Here is a 21,821-nt window from a genome sequence, read left to right as displayed (position 1 = left end):
AAATGTATGTGGAGTGAGGGTTTTGTATTAATGACATCATAGTATCTCACATCCTGTAGTGCACTAAAAAAAACGAATCAATATTTAAGTACATAAGACACATGGGGTTTGATTTATCAAGGCACATATTCTGAGAGGAACCCGCATTTAGTATTATAACCACGTATTTAGGCTTTGCGTACTCCGTAATTCAGGAAGGTACGTGTGCTTTTGAAACCAGGGGCAGGTTTGCTGTGTGTCCAATAACTGTGGATTATAAATTTGCAAAAGAGTACACAGTGATTATATATATATATATATATATATATATATATATATATATATATTTTGAATTAAAGTCACCTGATATTAACAGACATTAATGAAAATATGTATATGCGGACGGCACTGCATATACGGGGCAAAACATTAGCCATCATAAAAGTGCTGCACCCTGTGCCCTGCCTACCAGCCCCCTCTGAATATGATTGGGGAATCCCCAATCAATCAAATACATGGGAGCCTCAATCTCACCAGGAGGCTCCCATGAAGTGAATTAATAAATATATAGAAATAAATGTTTACAAATATATATATATTATATGGGCCGCGACTTATGGGCCAGTGCTATGTGCTTGCCCCCCGGGCTACAATTTGCCAGCCCCGCCTGGTAAGTGTGGGAAGGGGAGGGGATATTAAAGTTCAATCAGCGAAATGCTTGAATCAGTTGCCTCATTTTATTGTAGGGAATTTCGCTATGGCAATTGCTCCATTAGACCCAAGATAGTAGGAGCATTAGTTAGGCAGCTAACAAGTCACGATCTACTTCAATAGGAATCCCTTGCTACTTCAGGGCTACCTAGCATTGGCTATTGCTCCATTAGATCCTAGATAGAAGGAGCACAAGTTAGGCAGCTAGCTTAATCCGCTACTTTATATGTTCAATTACAGGGCATGAGGTTTCCCATGATGGGCAAAGATTTTAATGTCCATTATCATGGATGTCTCCTGAGAATCGATGAGAGCTACTGGGGCGTTTAAGTAATTGTTTAGGAAGATTTGATGAGCATAGGATAGATAAATAATTACCACACAACCCTTGCTTGTTTTCCTATATATATCATGCATGGAGCCCACAACAGGTGGGCCTGTGTGCTTTAAATGCCAGGGCTGATTTTTAGTCCCAGTCCGGCCCTGGGCTCCACTACTGTTGCAGGTCCACCTCCAATGTAAAGGGGGTAACTCCTGCTATGCATCTTCAAATGTAATCATGCCAGCCAATTGTGTGCTGATTGTAGAGGGTTCTTGTGAGGATACCCCACCTCTTTCTGATAGGTACTACTTCCATTTCTGTAAGGTGGGCTTCTGTGCAAGTGATGTTCTGGATTCAAGTCCTTCTTGTCTGACCCATCCATCACTTGGTAAATCAGTTCTTATGCTCACTGGCTGCTGCTTTGAGGTCGACTGCACATTCTTTAGAGCATGCTTCGGCAAGACTGATTTTCCTTGCAAATAGCTATTCCTCTGTTGAATCACTCTGTATGTCTCTACACTGGCTGCCTGTCTTCTACCGAATCCAATATAAAATACTTTTACTAACCTACAAGGCCATCAACAAAGCTGCACCAACATACATCTCCTCTCTTGTCTCAAAATATCTTCCAACTCGGCAACTCCGTTCTGCAAAAGATCTGCGTCTCTCATCCACCCTCATTACATCCTCCCATTCCCGGTTACAGGACTTTTTTCGGGCTGCACCCACTCTATGGAATTCTCTCCCTCGCACAATAAGACTCTCCTCTGTTCTACAAACTTTCAAGCGTTCTCTGAAAACCTACCTATTCAGACAAGCTTATAATATTCCTCAACCACCATCTTAACCTCACTACCTTTAGCCTGTTACACAATTTCACACAAGACAACTACCCCCGGAATAACATTGTTGTGTGACAGGATCATTTAGCTTATGAGTCACCCTACCTTTGCAGTCTGGCTGGGCCAAGATGCAAAATGTATACTTAACCTCATGTGTCAATCTCCCATTGTCCCATTGATTGTAAGCTTGCGAGCAGGGCCTTCTCACCTCTTTGTCTGTTTTACCCAGTTTGTTTATTAGTTTATTACGTTTGTCCCCAATTGTAAAGCGCTACGGAATATGTTGGCGCTATATAAATAAATGATGATGATGATGATGATGTATGCAGCCAGTAGCTGCTTCTCTACAGGTGAGTGTGTAGCCTAAAATCCAACAGGAGTCTTTCTATCTCCTGGAGTTGATGACTTCTGCCAGAGAGCCCGTGACGTTCCATGTTCTGTCACAGTATCGTCTAGAAAGGCTGATCTGAGTGTAGTAGACCTAGAGCATTATGGGTCTGTATTGCTTGTTTTGCAGCTTTGGTTGAGGTATAGTACGCTGTGATCCTGACCATATCGTACCCAGAAATCTAGCTGTCTGCATTGGGTCTTGTCCTTTACCAGGATTTACCATCCAGCCGCGATTAAGCATAAAATCAGAAACAGGCTTTAAATCCTGTGTCACCTGCTCCTTTGATTCACCTGACAAATTTATGTCATCAATGTAATGATACACTTGGCAAGTGACCTGTGCTGTACCATTGGCAATGTCACATGCAACCAGTCCATGACAAATGGTAGGTCTGTGAAGGTAGCCCTGTGGAAAAACAGCAAGAGTGTATTGTCTTCCATCCCAAGTATAGCAAATTGTTCCTGGAACTTGGCATTAATAGGAATTGAAAAGAAAGCATTTGTCAGATCTAATACAGCAATGCCATTCTCCTGCTGTTTTAGTGATTTTCTCCACTATGGTGATCATATCAGGTACTCCAGCCGTAAAGAGAGGAGCTTCCTTGTTGAGACCCTTGTAATCGATTGTGAGTCTATATGAACCATCCGGTCTCTTTATTGGATACAATGGAGCATTTACTGGGCACAGTTTCTCCCGTTTCTTTTAAACCTCCTTGTATGCAGAACTGTGTGATGTCTAAAGGCTGTGCTGGAGGAGGAATGTATACTGGGGACCATTGTGTATTCCTTCTAATTATCAGTTTTACTGCAGACACCATGAAGGATCTTGCAGAACAGCCAAAAACAGAAGCACCCGTTAGTGTGTCTATGGACTACCCTCTCAAAACATCCATTCCAATGATGTTATCTGGTAGTTCAGATACCAACACTTCAGCAGGTAACATTGGTCCTATTCCTATATGGAGTCTGCATTGGACACGGACTACACACATGTGCCTACCTCCTAACCTGCTGCAGCTTCCCATGTGTGCTGTGAAGTGGGAAGATGTGAAATATGGAATATTGAGACCTCTGCTCCTGTGTCCAGCAAAGCTGTACATCTTATAGGGCTCACATTTGGTTACCGGTATATTGCCACTGTTACATAGGGACATCAGTCCCTACGTTTCAAGTGTATTTTGTACTTATGGGTTAAACAAAATGGTGGTGCTGTGGGTGTCACTGGGGGAGGAAGTGCTACCTTTTCCACGTCACTGTTTGCAATGTGCTTAGAGATAATACCCTTGTGTTTCTCTTGCATTGCTTTGCACTGTTTAAACAAATCTGCAGTCGGTATAGTATCTATTTCGGCTTTACTTACTCCTGTATTTAACAAATCAAGAAACATTTGTTTCCTATTTACTTTTGAGTACTTGTGGTGGGGGACTTACACTGTTTCTGTTGTCCTCCCACCCCTCCTGTTACAGGACGTTGCCTGTGCTTGCTAATGGTGTCTAACTCTGCTAACTGACTCAACATTGTACACACATCAAATACTGTTGTATCAACAGTTTGTTTAACAGACAACATTGCAAATAAAGTAGATTTTGAATGAACAGGAGCTGTCTGCAACAATTGTGTTACCGGGGTTACTTTTGCCATATCAGGTCCACACCACATTTACAAAGAAACCAGTGTCAACAGCATCCTTCTTAGCAGGGTATAGAGCAACATGGTTCAACAACTGCGAATTCATGCACTCTGTGAATCCCTGCTCCTGTATCATACCCAGGTGTTTTAAGTAACAAGTCAGACGGATGATCATACACTTGCACCATTGAATATCTCACTAAAGAATTAAAATGCATTTTCAGTCTCCTTTGCTCTCTGTATTTATAATCTGACACCGGCATCCACACTGATCCCAATCCAACGCTTTCTGTATTAGTTAACATCACACCGTCTGCTCCAGTTTCCCACAATCTTAACAAATCCTCATTATATCTTTGTCTGTCTTTATTCCCCATTTCTGGTAATTCTGTTGCAGTATATGACCTGGTTTCCTTAGTGGATCTAGCTATGGACTGCGGTTAAACTGTCTCACTTCCATCCTATTTATATTCTCTTCTCTGCTGCTCTGCTTATAGCATACTTCCAGTAGGCGACGTCCGGGATAGGGCGGGGCGCCATCGATGTCATCTTGGCCACGCCACCACGAGTAAAATGCAGATTTTTTGCGGGGGCGGGGCCAAACTTTAGCAAGGGAATTTCGGGATGCGGGAGAAATGCCAGCTCTCCCGGGAGTCCAGGAGACTGACCCAAATTTCGGGAGCCTCCCGGACTTTCCGGGAGAGTTGGTAAGTGTGCATAATAGGCCCTACTTGCCCTGCTATATATTCTGTGATTCTCTTCATCGGAAGAATTTGTACCAGTATGGGTTAATTCTTCCCAGACTTGTTTCTGAATTAACAGTTTTATAACCACTATCCTCCTCCTTTGCTTTCTATTTACGACGTCTACCCCATATTTGGACAATTGTTGCTCTAATTCACAATTCTGCATTTGTTGATCACTCATATAAACTAGAGAGTAAAGCTAGTTCCTCCCTTAATGAAAAATTCTCCTCCTTCAGTCTCTCACATTCATTCAGTCTGTCCCTTATCATACCTTGATAGATCTATATTACATGCTGCCTGATGAGGGTCAGCTAGACACACTCGTATTACATGTTTTATTATCTCTCATACAAGGTGTCCAAATTCCATTAGACCACCATTAAACAAATCTGTATTCTCTTTTGTCTCTCAACACTGTTTAAACCACTTCAGCATTTTCAGTTTACTATCAAAATAAACCACTGATTTTCTGCCACACTACGCCAGTGTTGTTCCCAGTGGAACGTATGTCCAAATAATACCAGTGATTTACTAAGTGACTATAAGAAACCTACTATTAATAAAATCAAACACTGATATTAGGAATTATATAGAGGAGAGGGGACTGTACAGTGATATATGGGGAGTAATAACTCCCAGCACACACTGATATGGGGGATTATTATTATTATATAGAGGAGAGGGGACTGTACAGTGATATATGGGGAGTAATAACTCCCAGCACACACTGATATGGGGGATTATTATTATTATATAGAGGAGAGGGGACTGTACAGTGATATATGGGAGTAATAACTCCCAGCACACACTGATATGGGGGATTATTATTATTATATAGAGGAGAGGGGACTGTACAGTGATATATGGGGAATAATAACTCTCAGCACACACTGATATGGGGGATTATTATTATTATTATTATTATATAGAGGAGAGGGGTCTGTACAGTGATATATGGGGAGTAATAACTCCCAGCACACACTGATATGGGAGGATTATTATATAGAGTAGAGGGGTCTGTACAGTGATATATGGGAGTAATAACTCCCAGCACAAACTGATATGGGGGATTATTATATAGAGGAGAGGGGTCTGTACAGTGATATATGGGGAGTAATAACTCCCAGCACACACTGATATGGGGGATTATTATTATTATATAGAGGAGAGGGGTCTGTACAGTGATATATGGGAGTAATAACGCCCAGCACACACTGATATGGGGATTATTATTATTATATAGAAGAGAGGGGACTGTACAGTGATATATGGGAGTAATAACTCCCAGCACACACTGATATGGGGGATTATTATTATTATATAGAGGAGAGGGGTCTGTACAGTGATATATGGGAGTAATAACGCCCAGCACACACTGATATGGGGATTATTATTATTATATAGAAGAGAGGGGACTGTACAGTGATATATGGGAGTAATAACTCCCAGCACACACTGATATGGGGGATTATTATTATATAGAGGAGAGGGGACTGTACAGTGATATATGGGAGTAATAACTCCCAGCACACACAGATATGGGGGATTATTATTATTATATAGAGGAGAGGGGTCTGTACAGTGATATATGGGAGTAATAACTCCCAGCACACACTGATATGGGGGATTATTATTATATAGAGGAGAGGGGTCTGTACAGTGATATATGGGGAGTAATAACTCCCAGCACACACTGATATGGGGATTATTATTATTATTATTATATAGAGGAGAGGGGTCTGTACAGTGATATATGGGGAGTAATAACTCCCAGCACACACTGATATGGGGATTATTATTATTATATAGAGGAGAGGGGTCTGTACAGTGATATATGGGAGTAATAACTCCCAGCACACACTGATATGGGGGATTATTATTATTATATAGAGGAGAGGGGACTGTACAGTGATATATGGGGAGTAATAACTCCCAGCACACACTGATATGGGGGATTATTATTATTATATAGAGGAGAGGGGACTGTACAGTGATATATGGGGAGTAATAACTCCCAGCACACACTGATATGGGGGATTATTATTATTATTATATAGAGGAGAGGGGACTGTACAGTGATATATGGGGAGTAATAACTCCCAGCACACACTGATATGGGGGATTATTATTATTATTATTATATAGAGGAGAGGGGACTGTACAGTGATATATGGGGAGTAATAACTCCCAGCACACACTGATATGGGGGGATTATTATATAGAGTAGAGGGGTCTGTACAGTGATATATGGGGAGTAATAACTCCTAGCACACACTGATATGGGGGATTATTATTATTATATAGAGGAGAGGGGACTGTACAGTGATATATGGGGAGTAATAACTCCCAGCACACACTGATATGGGGGATTATTATTATTATATAGAGGAGAGGGGACTGTACAGTGATATATGGGGAGTAATAACTCCTAGCACACACTGATATGGGGGGTTATTATTATTATATAGAGGAGAGGGGACTGTACAGTGATATATGGGGAGTAATAACTCCCAGCACACACTGATATGGGGGATTATTATTATTATTATATAGAGGAGAGGGGACTGTACAGTGATATATGGGGAGTAATAACTCCCAGCACACACTGATATGGGGGATTATTATTATTATTATATAGAGGAGAGGGGACTGTACAGTGATATATGGGGAGTAATAACTCCCAGCACACACTGATATGGGGGGATTATTATATAGAGTAGAGGGGTCTGTACAGTGATATATGGGGAGTAATAACTCCTAGCACACACTGATATGGGGGATTATTATATAGAGTAGAGGGGACTGTACAGTGATATATGGGGAGTAATAACTCCTAGCACACACTGATATGGGGGATTATTATATAGAGTAGAGGGGACTGTACAGTGATATATGGGGAGTAATAACTCCCAGCACACACTGATATGGGGGATTATTATTATTATTACATAGAGGAGAGGGGACTGTACAGTGATATATGGGGAGTAATAACTCCCAGCACACACTGATATGGGGGATTATTATATAGAGTAGAGGGGACTGTACAGTGATATATGGGAGTAATAACTCCCAGCACACACTGATATGGGGGATTATTATATAGAGTAGAGGGGTCTGTATTGAGAGACTAGACAGATCCCTATAAACATTATTTCAGTAGATGTTTGTCATTACTTGAAAGATAGTGACAATTAAAGATGTCACAGTTATCCTTCCTGTAACATGTTACATGCTTAAAATTCATTTGTGGTTTCCTTGTCATAGAATGGGACGGCAGAAAAGGGCCAGTAGGTGAGTATATTCTGATATTTTTGTGTGCTTTTTATAATACAATCTAATATAAACAATAGCTGTATGATTGTCCCATATTGGAGACTATTCCATGGGTCTATCACCCAGTCTCTACAAAGTCTTCCTTGTGTTACCTTTCAGTCTTCTTCCAATATTAAAGTGTCCTCCTTGTTCTAGATATCCTCTTATTTGAACCAATACAACCTTCCTGATATTAATACTGTTCTATCATATCACCTCTGTCCTTCTCTCCGCTCAGCTGGACAAGTTCTGCTCTCAAAGTATTTCCTGATATGTTTTACTTTGCAGCCCATGTACCATTGTAGCAGCTCTTCTGTGAGATATGTTTTACAGAACTATATACAGTACTTATCTCTATTAATAAAGCAGGGACCTGACTGTAGATGTGAGGGATTCTGTAAATGTCACATTGACATTCCTTATGTCTGCATTAACACCTGGGCTTTAGTTACTAGTATAGGTCTTTGCACATAGGGATAATATTATTTTTCAATACACAGGATTACACAGTAGTGAAGAAGACATCTGGTGAGCTTGTGACACCCAGCAGCCGTCTGTGTATCAGGAGGATTGAAACCAGAGTCCAATCATGGTGCCTCCATCTCCTTTACTGACGAGGGAGACATTGACCAGAAGATCCTGGACCTCACCAACAAGATCATTCAGCTGCTGACTGGAGAGATGACTGCTGGGAATTGGACATTATACAGTAACACCAGGGGATATGTCTGGGTGATGACCATTGTGTGTGTCATGTTCCTATAAGGTGGATGATGTCACTGTCTATTTCTCCATGTAGGACGGGGAGTATTTAGGAGGACACAAGGATCTGTACAAGGACGTGATGATGGAGAATCACCAGCCCCTCACATCACTGGGTAAGAGGAGGTTTAATCACAGTCATATTTTTTATTTTTTTTTAATGATGTAACGGAGAGGCGGCACCTTAATAACCTTGGCTTTTGCGTTCCTCCTCAGCATTGGTGGACATTCCAGACCCTTCCCTTGCAGTTCTACCCACTACGCTGCCACCCAACGCCTGCGTTCTAGAAGCACCCGTTTAGTGTTTCATCATTAAATATAATTGCATTGGTATCAGACACTAGGGGGCGCTGCAGCTTGTTTTGAGAGTATCTTATGGTTTTCCTAGGGTCCCACCTAAGGTTTTCATACCACACCTATTACCTGCCTGCTTTGGGAACCCCTATGGTTTTCACCTGTGGCCCTGATACTACTGCAACTAGCATTGTTCATTAAACAGGAACCTGATGCGTTTCTCCCATAATGGAGAAGTGCATCTGATTTCTGAGGTGGGACGAGGACTTAATTACCTTTCAATGATAAGGCCATCAAATGCTGTGGGGGCAACACAACTAGTAATACGATTTTGCTCTGTTCCTTATTTCAACTGAAAATACCAAGTAAGCCATTAGTGAGAGATTTCTGGCTTTTTCTTTTAATATTGGAATCCCTAATTATGATACATATGGATAGACAGCAAGATTTATACTGTTATTTAATGTTATTAGTAGAAAGGATAAAATTACATTTTATAAATCTAACCACAATCCATTTTTCCTAACAGAACGATTTAAAGATCCATCTACACATATTAAGGAGGAATGAGCCTCATGTGATAGAGGAAACCTCACAGACACTGACATTTATACACCCATAGATCATACACAATATACATCTACTTATATTAAGGAGGAATCAGTCTCATGTGATGGAGGAAACCTCACAGATACTGACATTTATACACCCACATATCATACACAATATACATCTACTGATATTAAGGAAGAATCAGTCTCATGTGATGGAGGAAACCTCACAGAAACTGACATTTATACACCCATAGATCATACACAATATACATCTACTTATATTAAGGAGGAACCAGTCTCATGTGATGTAGGAAACCTCACAGACACTGACATTTATACACCCACAGATCATACACAATATGCATCTACTCATATTAAGGAGGAGCCAGAATCATCTTCAAATGGTGAAATGTGTTTTAAGGACAGGATCAGCTGTGCTAGACACCAAAGGACAGAACAGATCAATCACTGTAAAAACAAATCTTGGCCTTGCTCTGAATGTGGAAAATGTTTTAAAAGGAAAGAAAATTTGGAACAGCATTAGAGAATCCATACAGGAGAGAAGCCATATTCTTGCTCTGAATGTGGGAAATGTTTTACCAGGAAAGCAGATGTGAAAAAGCACCAGAGAATCCATACAGAACAGAAACCATATTCTTGCTCAGAGTGTGGGAAATGTTTTACCTGTACAGCATATCTGGAAAAGCATCAGAGACATCATACAGGAGAGAAACCACATTCTTGTTCTGAATGTGGTAAATGTTTCACCAGTATATCTGCTATGAATAAGCATCAGAGACTCCATACAGGAGACAAAACATATTCTTGCTCTGACTGTGGTAAATGTTTTACCAATAATTCAGATATGGAAAAGCATCAGAGACTCCATACAGGAGAGAAACCATATTGTTGTTTTGAATGTGGTAAATGTTTTACTAGTAAATCAGATGTAAAGAAGCATCAGAGAGTTCACACAGGACAGAAACCATATTCTTGCTGTGAATGTCGGAAATGTTTTACTAGTAAATCAGGTCTGCAGATGCATCAGAGTGTCCCATACAGGGCAGAAACCATATTTTTGCTCTGAATGTGGGAAATGCTTTCCCTGTAAATCAAATCTAAATAGTCATCAGAGACGTCATACAGGTAAGAACCCATAGCCTTTCTCTGAGTGTGTTAAATGTAAAGATCCTTACTAATGCACCATAAATTTCACTCAGACGAGTGTTGGAATATTGGGATGGCCTCTTTAACTCTGGTGACCATGAATCACTAACTGTATATGTTTCAGTACCTCCTCAGCTGTGGTGAGCATCAGTCAATGCACATCACTAAATTAGAGTGTGCTTCTCTCCTGAACTAATTTGACCTTTGACGTTTAAAACCCCCTCTTATTCTATGCAATTTTTGTCAGTGATAGAGTTTACTCTGGACTCCTGCACAGTCTGCTCTTGAAGATTCTTCAGTTACCGGTTTCTGCTTCAACTCTGGCTCTATACCTTGGCAAACTGCATTAATATTCCAACTCAGCATTTTGGCAGCTTACTTTGAATTCTCTTAGTGACTACCACACGTTGTACAGAGAACAAAAGAATTGTCTGATGGCTAGGAAGGAAATCTTTCTACATCACTCTGTCTGCTGATACCACACTTGAGGGTATCTGGGCTTATCTCAGTTGCACATGGACTTTTGCTGTCTTCAGGTGATCTTTGATATTGGATATCCTCCATTACCAAGATTGCATCTGGGAGTACTATTGTTTACGTCAACTATCTGAACTGTTATTATTCTGTTTGAAGTACTAAAGACTGCCAGTGTCCCTGAAGATCTTTAATTACTACAGATGTCTGAGACATCCATTACTGGAGGCTTTATTCTGTGCTCATTAATAATTAGCAAGCTGTGTTTTCTCTGCAAAAGGAAAAAGGAAACAGCGCTGGAACCAATAGCCAATACCATAAATGAGTTCATGAAATGGTAAAAACAACTGTTTTATTGGAATTCAAACATAAAAACAATAAATATAGATATACTGTCCAAATGAAAAAAATCACATTATTTGAATACATATATACTTATATAGGCTCTATATTAACTCAATACAATTCCAACTGATGAGTATATGTTAAAGAGAATCACATAATATGCAGATATTCTAAAAAATAGTTATACCATAGAGGCCAATAAGATAACTAGAGTCATGTAGATGATAATAAACAGTCCATGAAACGTATCCACTCTAGATTAAGTATAGACAATTTACATGTGGACTATGATCTCACTGACAGATCTTTCCAAGTCAAATATCCACCCTTATAAATTCCACATGAGTCTTCTGGAATGAACTCTTCCAATTAATACAATTGATCCAATAGATGTCAGTCTAACTGCTTCGTGAGATACAAAAAATGTTGAAAGAGTCCGGTTAAACAGGGTACCTTAGGGTAGAATGATCAAACCCACTTCTTTCGCTCCCTCCGGTCTGCAATGAACAGCCTAGATCCGGCAGACAGATGATCAGCCGTCCGATCAGCGTGCACTCTCCTCCCCTTGTCCTGAACGACATGTATTCAGAGGTATAAGCCGAAATTGTAGATTCACGGAAGCATGAAACTGTACCAATAAGCGGCAGAGACAAGTAGAATGATGTCTAATAAAGAAAATATCCTTTGTCTGATGCGTTTCATCGTAGAAAATGATTTCCTCAGAGGCATTAATTGATTTGGTTTCTTCCACATTAGATCTTTATATAGACCTCCTTTCTCATCACTTACTTAACAGGTGTGTCATTAACCCGTGAGTGCTATTCCTTCAATTAAGAAGGTATACATAATATAGGCTTCCGTTCAATAGAATCTCATAATAAACCTTACATAAGTCATAATAATTTTTATTTATATAAACCATCATTTCATGAACTCATAATAATAAACTCCATTTTGTCTTATATCGATATATATACTTATCTAAAATATCCATCCTCAAATATTTTCACCATTTCATTACCACAATAAACATAACAAATATATAAAAAATATAATGTATATAATAAACTAATTCAAAATAAAATATATATATTTCAAATCTATATAAAAAATATATACAGAGACACGCTACTCTAATTGCTCTATAATTCGTTTAATCAAGTTTCATTATAAGCCATCATTGTTATATAGATAGATATAGAGAGACATTTCAAGACAAAATAGATAATAATCTTATATATTGATCCTTTATAGGTCTATTATTATTATTATTATTATTATCATTTATTTGTTGGGTGCCACAAGGTTTCCGCAGCGCCTTACATAGTACATACAGTAGACCAATACAGGGTGAAACATTACAGAACAATAAACACAAAGTACCAATACTTCAGAAACTCCGGGCAGACAGATGGAGTAAATACGGGGCAGAAGAGTCGGTATGGAGACAGGAAGGGAGATTACATCCTACGGGAAGGTGGACAAAAAAGGCATGAAAGGGAGGCAGTGATGCAAGGGAGAAAAAGGGGCAGGGGAGAGAGGGGAGAACTGCAGAGTAGATGAGGGGTTAAGTGGACGGTTGATAAGCTTTCAGGAACAGGTGAGTTTTGAGTGCCCGTTTGAAGGAGCACAGATTGGGTGCGAGACGGATGGAGCGAGGGAGGTCATTCCAGTGCAGGGGGGCAGCTCGGGAGAAGTCTTGGATTCTGGAGTGAGAAGAGGTAATTAGAGTGGAGGAGAGGCTACGGTCGTTTGCCGAGTGCAGGGAGCGGGCAGGAGTGTGAATGGTGAGGAGGTCAGAGATATAAGGGGCAGTAGACTGGGAGAGAGCCTTGTAAGTGGTAGTAAGGAGTTTAAAGAGGATTCTATAGGGGAAGGGGAGCCAGTGTAAGGCCTGGTAGAGAGGGGAGGCAGAGGAGGAGCGGCGTGAGAGGAAGATGAGTCTAGCAGCCGCATTAAGTATAGAGCGGAGGGGGGCGAGATGAGAGAGGGGGAGGCCAGTGAGGAGAAGGTTGCAGTAGTGAAGGCGGGAGATGATGAGTGCGGGGATGATAGTTTTGGTGGCGTCTTGTGAGAGGAAGGGTCGGATGCGGGCGATGTTGCGCAGTTGGAAGCGACAGGCTTGTGCAAGGGATAACGTTCACAATAACATGTTTTCTTATTTGATTCATTCTAATTATTTGTGAACCTCAAATATTAAACCATAGTAGGAATATATCCCTATAAGCATCACCTCTAACCAATAATGGTAGTGATAAAATTACCCATTTGGAAAACAACAAATATCCCCCAAAGAAATTGGGAAGACCATACACTACATAGCATACATGTATAAATAGATCCCACTTCCTAGTATATATCCGTGCCGGCGCACATATGGATGTACATACACACACATAAATGTGCACATATACATCTACACGCGAACACGCACATACCCACAGACAAACCAGCCCTATAAAACTATAACACTCATTAATGTGGATGGAACATATTAAGATGACTGAACGAGGTGGTGATAGATTTAGAAGATTGTGCGCTCAAGAAGTGTATTGGATTCATCAAATTAATTCCTTGAGTCCTGTGGGATTAAACGAAATGTTAGAATTGAATGAAGTTCTTTGTTAGAGATTTCTCTCATGTGAGTGTTATGGTTTTATAGGGTCGGTTTTGTCTGTGGGTAGGTGCGTGTTCGGGTGTAGATGCAGGTGAGCTTATCCCAATATAGCCATATTGTGCACAAGATTCTCCTACTTCTGTATGTGCTGACACATAGTGATTTATATATTGTGTGTTTGAGAGCACCGGACAACATGTGGTCTTAATTGTCCTGGCTGCACTTTTTGAAATCTTTTTATTCACTTGTACACATTTCATTCATTTAAAGAAGCGCCTCCTTCTCTTTCACTAATCTTAGCGAGCCAGCAGCAGACATTTGAAAGAAAACAATACAATAGTTTTGTTAGAATTGAAGGAGTTTCATTTAACCTGTTGAACCACATATTTTTACATTGAAATATATTGGATTAAAATATTGTGATGATTTTTTTTAATCAGTTATGTAACATTATTACATGATATAAGGCTCAAAATATGTGAATGAAAATCTTTTATTTATCAACATAGTCACCTTCATCCCATATTTTTTTTTATTTATCTGTTTTTTGTACAAGAGCAAGAAGAAAAGAAATATACTGGAGAAGAGAAATTACACAATTTAACATCATTCTATGAACAACTCTCTTCTCAAAAGCAGCCACATATTGCGAATACAGATAGTTTTTATTATATCTAGCCTCATTCAACCAATTACTGACACATAAATAATTTCCAAAATAACACATCTAAAACCCATGAAATCTCCTGGCCCAGATAGCTTCACTGGAGAGTTTTTTAAGATAATTGTGACAGGATGGACCTCCTATTGGACCTCCTGCTGTTTCTGAGACCATGCACTGTGGACACAATTCCTTCAGTCCACAGTGCATGGTCTCAGGAGCAGCAGAGAGAGGATTCCTCACAGTCTTTGGTAGAGCACAGTACAGACAGGATTCCTCACAGTCTTTCATAGAGTACAGTACAGACAGGATTTCTCCAAGTCTTTGGTAGAGTACAGACAGGATTCCTCACAGTCTTTGGTAGAGTACAGACAGGATTCCTCACAGTCTTTGGTACAGTACAGACAGGATTCCTCACAGTCTTTGGTACAGTACAGACAGGATTCCTTACAGTCTTTGGTAGAGTACAGACAGACAGGATTTCTCAGTCTTTGGTAGAGTACAGTACAGACAGGATTCCTCGCAGTCTTTGATAGAGTACACACAGGATTCCTCAAAGTATTTCGTAGAGTACAGACAGGATTCCTCACAGTCTTTGGTAGAGTACAGTACAGACAGGATTCCTCACAGTCTTTGGTAGAGTATTGACAGGAATCCTCACAGTCTTTGGTAGAGTACAGTACAGACAGGATTCCTTACAGTCTTTGGTAGAGTACAGACAGACAGGATTTCTCAGTCTTTGGTAGAGTACAGTACAGACAGGATTCCTCGCAGTCTTTGATAGAGTACACACAGGATTCCTCAAAGTATTTCGTAGAGTACAGACAGGATTCCTCACAGTCTTTGGTAGAGTACAGTACAGACAGGATTCCTCACAGTCTTTGGTAGAGTACAGACAGGATTGCTCACAGTCTTTGGTAGAGTACAGTACAGACAGGAATCCTCACAGTCTTTCGTTGAGTACAGACAAGATTCCTCACAGTCTTTGGTAGAGTATTGACAGGAATCCTCACAGTCTTTGGTAGAGTACAGTACAGACAGGATTCATCACAGTCTTTGGTAGAGTACAGACAGGATTGCTCACAGTCTTTGGTAGAGTACAGTACAGACAGGAATCCTCACAGTCTTTCGTTGAGTACAGACAAGATTCCTCACAGTCTTTGGTAGAGTATAGACAGGAATCCTCACAGTCTTTGGTACAGTACAGACAGGATTCCTCACAGTCTTTGGTACAGTACAGACAGGATTTCTCAGTCTTTGGTAGAGTACAGTACAGACAGGATTTCTCAGTCTTTGGTAGAGTACAGTACAGACAGGATTTCTCAGTCTTTGGTAGAGTACAGTACAGACAGGATTCCTCGCAGTCTTTGATAGAGTACACACAGGATTCCTCAAAGTATTTCGTAGAGTACAGACAGGATTCCTCACAGTCTTTGGTAGAGTACAGTACAGACAGGATTCCTCACAGTCTTTCGTATAGTACAGACAGGATTCCTCACAGTCTTTGGTAGAGTACAGTACAGACAGGATTCCTCACAGTCTTTCGTAGAGTACAGACAGGATTCCTCACAGTCTTTGGTAGAGTACAGTACAGACAGGATTCCTCACAGTCTTTGGTAGAGTATTGACAGGAATCCTCACAGTCTTTGGTAGAGTACAGTACAGACAGGATTCCTCACAGTCTTTGGTAGAGTACAGACAGGATTGCTCACAGTCTTTGGTAGAGTACAGTACAGACAGGAATCCTCACAGTCTTTCGTTGAGTACAGACAAGATTCCTCACAGTCTTTGGTACAGTACAGACAGGATTCCTCAGTCTTTGGTACAGTACAGACAGGATTCCTCAGTCTTTGGTACAGTACAGACAGGATTCCTTACAGTCTTTGGTAGAGTACAGAAAGGATTCTTCACATTCTTTGGTAGAGTACAGTACAGACAGGATTCATCACAGTCTTTCATAAAGTACAGTACACACAGGATTCCTCAAAGTCTTTGGTAGATTACAGTACAGAAAGGATTCCTCACAGTCTTTCATAGAGTACAGTACAGACAGGAATCCTCACAGTCTTTCGTTGAGTACAGACAGGATTCCTCACAGTCTCCAGTAGAGTACAGACCAGATTCCTCACAGTCTTTCAGAGTACAGACAGTATTCCTCACAGTCTTTCGGAGAGTACAGTACAGACAGGAATCCTCACAGTCTTTGGTAGAGTACAGACAGGATTCCTCACAGTCTTTGGTAGAGTACAGACAGCATTCTTCCAATTCCCAGTCTCAGTAGATCACATAATGGACTTATTACAGCCTTAGGTAGAGAAGAGCTAGAATTCCTCTTGTTCACAGTTCACATTCTCATATAGAGCACAGAAAGGAGTCCCCACAGTTTCAGGCAGAGCAGAGCCAGGGTCCCCCATGGTTTTAGGTTGAGCACAAACAGGATTCCTTCAGCTACTCTATGGTCTTGGGTGGATTACAGACAGGACTGTATCCTGGGCTCTCTTTAGTTCCAGGGAGGATCATTGCATCACTCAAGAGGCAAAGAGAAGCTCTAGAAAACAGTAAAAATTCATCCTTCAAGACCAAGGTGTCTACTTCCGTTCCAGCTGCAAGGCTTTCCCTGGTTTTGACTGCAAGGAAACACTGCTTACACTTAACTCAAGGTATTGTGGATGAAATATCACCTTGTCAAACAATATTCACTGCTAAAATAGAGGCGGTGAAAGCTGAATCTACAGTTGGTGCAGGAGGATAAGACCAAAATGGGCATGGAGGATTCCTTGCTGTCTGACGTTGTGAACAACAACAGGTGAAAATATGCAGACGATCAGGAAAACGGGCTCAGATGATGCAATATTACAGTGTTAGTACTCCCAGATGGTAGAAAGCAAGCCAGAAGCAGGTTCAATATGAGAATACTACTATGTGAATTTACCCAGACTTCTGATTACAGCTTCCAAATCAGAAGAATGTCTGGTTATTGTATTCTCCTACTCTATGATACTGTGGGCCTGATTCATTAAGGAATGTAGATGTCAATACGTGCCATATTTTACATTAAATTGTACCACTGTACATGGCCAACAATGGACTATACCGCAGTGAATAAAAGTACATCCAATTCATCTTCTAACGCAAAAGAAATCTTCTACAATGTCAGGGGCAGAGGGAGGGAGGGAGGAGGCGTACGCACATAGTCAATGTATAGTAATGTTGTGCCACACTCGAGTCAATGCAGTAGCTTCTCTAAGGTACGTGTTTTTCAATTGAATAATTTGCACCAGCAACAGTTCAGGTTTAAGTACCGAGTGACAGCGATGACAGGTCGCGAATGCATGCTAGAATATGTGTTTGCAATCAATAGCAAATGTAAAAATGAATTTAGTGTACAGTAGACTTTAATAACATCCTGATAAATGTATTTCATTTCGGGAAAAATTGAAGGGGGAAAAAAAAAATTGTTTAGGTTTTTTCATTAATGACAATATTATTGACAGGTGATAATAACTGAATACTTTTGTGTATTCTGTGCACTCGGCTGGTACTCTGCGATATTGCACATACACTGATCAACCATAACATTAAAACCACTGACAAGTGAAGTGAATAACAGTATCTTGATACGTCGTCACCTGTCAAAGGGTGGTGTGTCAGGATGGACCGCCTTTGCCACCCAGTCTGTTGTGTTGCTGGGGACCGACTGGGCTTGCCTTGAAACCCTCCCATTTCTTTATCCCAAATGCGCCCTCTAAACGCAGTAGGAGGGGCTTAAGCTGCTGCCATCACACGACTCCTTTGTGACATCCAGGACCGCGTCCTTCTGGGTAACTGTCACTGCTAGTGTATCCCCTCACTGGGCACCTGGCCTGGTACCCCTGACCTCTCCCTGTAGATCATGGTTGCTGTGGATGGTTTCCCCACTGGCCTATCACACTGACCAGAGCTGCTGGGTAGCAGGCAGAACGTTGGTACTGGAATGCTGGGTCCAAACCTCAGAACAGCTAGAAATTGAGTTAGATTTGGGTCTAATCTGCAGGTCACAGGAATTACAGCAGGGAAGAAGTTGTCAAGCAGGATCTTGAAGCAAATGATGTTTATTAGCTCAAGTGTCCTAACAGGGACAGTTCATACACTAGTGTAAGGGACTAGTAATCTTCAGAAGTATAGATGGTATAATAATATATTACATGGTCAAACAGCTCTCCTTTTTATACAGATTCTGACTCAAATCCCCCCTTATCCGAGATGACACCGCAAAGATTGAAATGTTTTATTCAAATATTAATATCAGGATGAGAGATGTTCTTTAAACTTGTATTTTAAATGCCATTTATAACAAAATTTACACTAATCTGTGATATCCTAAATCACATTGATCAGAGGTTTCCTTTCACTTTAACAAGGCAGGATACAGGTAACGACTCCCTGCTGTGTATTCAAGTGTTGGTCACTAACAGATGGCAAATATCTAATTAGCCTAACTGGGGTTTCCTCTAGAAAGGTTAAAACAAAAAAACGAATTTCCTCCCCTGTTCTCAGAAGTAAATACATTTCCTATACCAAAATACACACAATGTAAAAAAAATCAGTACCTTCTGTGCTGTGTTGGTATTTAACTTTGGATTGTTCTCCCGTGTATGACCTCTGCCCGTTCCTGGATTCTGAATATTTGCCTGTGATCCTGACCTTCTGGTTGTACCTGGATTCTGAATATTTGCCTGTGACCCTAATCCAGCTAGCACCTATCATTTGCATCTGTGCTCTGCCACTCCGCAGATCTCTGAACGGTCCTTACTCCGTGTATTACCTCCTGTAACTGTGCGCTGCCGTGTGAACATAAACTTGTACCTCACTGAGTGTAAGTCCTGGGGGCATCCGAGTACCTGTGAGCATATTCAGTCTCTACAGGAAAGGCAGCTGCTATAGGTGAAGACCTCTACTGCTATAGTTCTACAAGTTTATGCCGCACTGGTTGCCATAACAAGGATGTAATATATCCTTTAACTGTGGAGATAAAGCAATTAATTTAAGCTTTAACAACATTTACATTGATCTCTTGCTTTCCTGAAATTGGGTGTTAAGATTCCTATTTTACTTGCATTCTGTCTTAGAGAGATAGCAAGTCTAATTACCCCCTTCTGTCTTTCAGGATAAACAGAAGTGTTGGCCACTGAGATGAAAAGGTCTAATTAACATGAGATTACCTGCCTTCAGACAGTAACAGAAAACACATTTCCTCCCCTGGCAGATGCCTATTGCCTCATAAATCAGTACATTGCTAATACAGAAATATAACATCAAAATCAGTACATTTGCAATGATATCAATTAGCGCATTGAGCTAATAATTTAAATATATTTATACAATAAGTTATTTATAAGTGATCCAGCCACAATCCGGCAATACTTTGTTTCGGAAATTCCCCCCTGAAGAATGACCAAACCAGGACTTCTATTTATTTCTTCATTACTCACCACAATTCTCAGCATTGATTTCAGGACACAGACAGGTACTTTAGTGATGTAGTCAGTTTAATGCATATTGGATGTTATGCTCAATCTCTGCTCTATGCGTGTTTCTGTGATATGGGAGAGAAGGGCGACACAGAAGGGATAGCACTTAATATGTCTTTGTATTTCACTAATTAATGTTACAAATAGTGTTATGTTTTCCATTCCTAAATATGACACCTATCTCCGGAATACTCTTGGGTTTACACAGCTGTAGCTCAGTCGCTCAGGTAGGACCTCATTTACATTGTCAAATTTCAAATGCAGTTCTTGACACAAGAGCTGACAACTTTGCATAGCGGGATGGTCGTTCAAACTCCCACATCTCTGCTGCTGCACTGTATCCGTCATCTCACTTTACTCACTCACACTGGGCATCAGGTTACCTACTTCCTGTCTCGGCTACACTCAGGACTAAAGACTGTAGTCTCCAAATTCATGGGGTTCTCCCAGAGTGAAAACCCACACTCGCGTAACTCGACTCGCGAGCAGGGCAGTCTTACATCCTACATACAGCCCTCGTGTTCATTCAACATCACTCAGATTACAGCTGAAGGGGAAAAGGACTCGATATGACACAACGCAACACTTATACCGTAACTCCAGCGAACTCTCCTCCGCCAAGACAGTTGGGCTATGGGAGGATTTTTGGCCCAAGAACCCAAGTCACATTTTTAAACACTCAGGTTCCACAGACACTCATACATGTGTTACGAGACGCGGTGGTGTCCATAGCCGCCGCAGCTCGCTCCCCTCACTGTCTGGCGTCCCAGCCGTATCCTTGACCGGGACGTCACTTCCGGTTATCGGGCTGAACGTTCCTAGGGCAACAGCCGGATGCCGAGACTCTGAGCGCCGCGCCCCGGCAGTACAGGGCAGCCAGGCGTGTGTGCAGAACTCGATACTGCCTGCTGGTTAAGTGTAATTTAATTATTAGGCAGTTCCTGGGGATGGTTTCAGGGCAAGGCCCTGATTGGCTACCTTCTGTGTTCAAGGCAGGGAGGGCTTAGCCTCCCTGACAGTTATAGCGTTCCATTCCTGTGCTGACCTGCTGTTGGATTTCTATTTGCCTGACCGCTGTTGTGACCCTTGCCTGTACCTTGGACCTTGCCTATTTGCTCGTGACCCTGACCTTTTGGCTTGTATTCTGGACTTTGCTGTTTGCCTGTGACCCTGACCTTTTGGCTTGTAATCTGCACTTCTCTGTTTTGCTATGGACCTCTGACCTCAGCCTGCCTCTGACCACCTGCTCCAGTCTGGGCTAGCGCCCCCGGTTCCATCTGTGCTGCGGCCATCTTGGTTGAGCTTTTACTACTCGGAGCCTAAGTCCTGGGGGCATCTGAGTACCTGTGATCATATAAAGCTCTACGGGAAAGTGAAGATCTCTACACTACTGTTCTAAAAGCTCATCCTGGTGGTCGTGGGCCCTAACAACATGTGCTTAGATTCGGCATATATACTTGTCAGAAACAGGGTGCTATATGTATGTTTTGGTAACACTGCTAAATG

At 41.1% G+C, this 21,821-nt stretch overlaps 1 protein-coding gene and 1 pseudogene across 1 annotated transcript in view; one reads left to right on the top strand and one right to left on the bottom strand.

Moving 5' to 3' along the window:
• The window catches only part of LOC142160092 (uncharacterized), a 270,628-nt gene that overhangs the window by 161,035 nt on the left and 87,772 nt on the right, over window positions 1-21,821 (bottom strand). The window lies entirely within an intron of this gene.
• LOC142160655 (uncharacterized) lies at window positions 9,200-12,214 on the top strand (annotated as a pseudogene).

The sequence above is a fragment of the Mixophyes fleayi genome, chromosome 6, assembly GCF_038048845.1.
Source record: "Mixophyes fleayi isolate aMixFle1 chromosome 6, aMixFle1.hap1, whole genome shotgun sequence".
NCBI lineage: Eukaryota > Metazoa > Chordata > Amphibia > Anura > Limnodynastidae > Mixophyes > Mixophyes fleayi.
The sequence above is the reverse complement of the archived record's forward strand: the minus strand, read 5'-3'. Positions and strand labels throughout refer to the sequence as shown.